The 2,369-nt window shown below is 45.1% G+C and overlaps 1 pseudogene; it reads left to right on the top strand.

Annotated features, from left to right (window-relative positions):
• The first annotated feature begins 503 nt into the window (after nt 1–503).
• On the top strand, nt 504–1,374 carry LOC129685491 (protein CREG1-like; annotated as a pseudogene).
• Nucleotides 1,375–2,369: the final 995 nt, after the last annotated feature.

Below are 2,369 nucleotides of genomic sequence, written 5' to 3'. Positions count from 1 at the left end.
TGTTATATTTGCTTATTTCTAGGAAGATAGACTGCTGTGTGTATGTGTGTGTGTGTGTGTGTGTGTGTGTGTGTATGCACATGTGTACATGTGTGTTTAGGAAGGTCCAATAACTTCTACATATGTGGGCATATGTATCCACAATGCATAAAGACATTTATATGTATTATATGTACATACATACATACATAGGTTTATATGTGCATATCTACATGTAGTTGAAAAGGCCAAAAATGTTGTGCTAGTAAGAAAAAGGTCTTGACTTTATTCCATAAAATATCTTCATGAAAATTAAATTAAAATCATAGCATTGACTTCCATAAATACCAGGTCCATTCTGGTTTGCTTGAATTTAGGTTTCTGAAACATTCTTTATGAATGTATTGCATCAGTGAAACTGGAAACCCTCACAATGATATGAGGATATGATATTGATTTGTTCAACAAATCAATCATTGTGCTAATCTACTGATTCTTTCTTTTTGTAAGAACTACTGAAAGCGATGGCTGCTCCCGCTCCTGGGCCCGCGCGCTCCCTGCTCATAGCCATGATAGCACCAATGCTGGTGGCACTACAGGGGTCGAGGAGGCCAGGGCCACGGGGACTGGGACGCGGACGGGTGACTGCCCCCGCTGCCACCCCAGGAAGACGCGTAGCGGGCGTGGCCTGCTTCGTGACGCACGTCTCGGACTCGGGCTCGCTGGCCACCATCTCCACGCTGGAGGCGGTGCGCGGCAGGCCTTTCGCAGACGTCATCTCCTTCAATGACGGTCCCCCGGGCGCAGGTAGTGGCGTGCCTTACATGTACCTGAGTCCCATGCAGCAGCTAGTGAGCGACCTAAAGGAAACCCCACAGGCCACGCTGACTTTGTCTTTAGCACAGGCTGTCTTCTGTAGGAACCATGGCTTCGATCCTCAGAGTCCCCTGTGTGTTCACATAATGAGTGTCGGGAGCTGTGACCAAGGTGAACGAGACAGAAGCAGACTACGCAAATAATTCATTATTCCTTCGACATCCTGAGATGAAAACTTGGCCTTCCAGCCATAATTGGTTCTTTGCTAAGTTAAATATAACCAATATCTGGTTCTTGGACTACTTTGGTGGACCAAAAGTAGTGACACCTGAAGAATATTTTAATGTCACATTGCAGTGAAGCAGCCTACGGGGAACCAGACCTCCAAGTGTCCTAGATGGCTGATGCACACTTAAAGGGCTTGACCTCGGCTGGAATTTCCAGGGGCTTTCAGCTGATTCTGCCACCTGTTGGTTGATTATGTTTGCTTGTGTTCACAGCCTGTTGTCGGGTCTAGACTGGCTCTCTTAAAAGATGTGGTTGCTGGATTTTAAGAAATGTATTTTGAAGCCATTTTCATAGAAAAATGCCATTCATTATAATCAAGGAAGTTTCCTTTCACCCGTTCCCAGTGGTCTTTCCTCAGTGGTGCCCACACGTGGGCAACGTATGCCCGGTATAGATTTCCACTGTGGAGGTACAGAAGTATAGAAGTACAGAAGTACAGGTGCTTTCTCCTGAGGGCCACCACGCCTGGAGGGGCCCTCCTCACCCAGCTACCTCTGGAGCATGTGTGAATCCTTCAGACGTCGGCAATGATGACAACAGACAGAGCTTCCTGACCCCACACAGGGCAAAACTGTGCCTTCTCGAAAGCTCTCTAAGTGTCATACATTCTCAAGTCAGAGTTAGAGGACAGAAGTCAAGAGTTTCCTGCATTCATTTTCTGCCCAATACTGTTGATCTATTCTTCCCAAACATACACACAAGGGCTGAGGGGGTGGCTTGCTTGATAGAGGGTTTGCCTAGCATGCAGGAGGCTCTGGGTCCCCAGCATTGAAACAAACAATGTTTTTTATTTGCATGGAAAGAAGAAAAAATAATTTTGAATATTCTGGATTCTTTTTTTTTGTAAAAAGACTTAACCCAGGCACCCACCCTAACCCCAGCCATCCTCAGATGTTCTATATCTTGGAAGCAGGTGCTGCCCGAGTCATCTGTGAGAAATAACACGCTAACACCCCCCCCAAAAAAAATAAAACCCTCCATGTTTCTGGGCTAGTGAGATGGCTCAGCATTTAAGAATGTAGATTGCTCTAGCAGAGAACCTGAGTTCAGTTCTCAGTGATCAAGCCATAACTCGATAACTCCAGCTCCAGGAAATCAAACACCTGTAGCCTCTGAGGTCACCTGCCCTCAAGTGCATGTACCCATAGATAGACACACATGCACATAATTAAAAATACTACCTCTTTTTAAAATAACACATTTCTTTCGAAGAGGTACTATTTAGTTTTATTATCTGTATGCATGATCTTGGATGACATAAATTTCCTTTTAATAAGGTGTTAGGG

This window comes from Psammomys obesus, unplaced genomic scaffold (assembly GCF_907164565.1).
Source record: "Psammomys obesus unplaced genomic scaffold, mPsaObe1.curated_primary_1811, whole genome shotgun sequence".
Classification (NCBI taxonomy): Eukaryota; Metazoa; Chordata; class Mammalia; order Rodentia; family Muridae; genus Psammomys; species Psammomys obesus.
The sequence above is the reverse complement of the archived record's forward strand: the minus strand, read 5'-3'. Positions and strand labels throughout refer to the sequence as shown.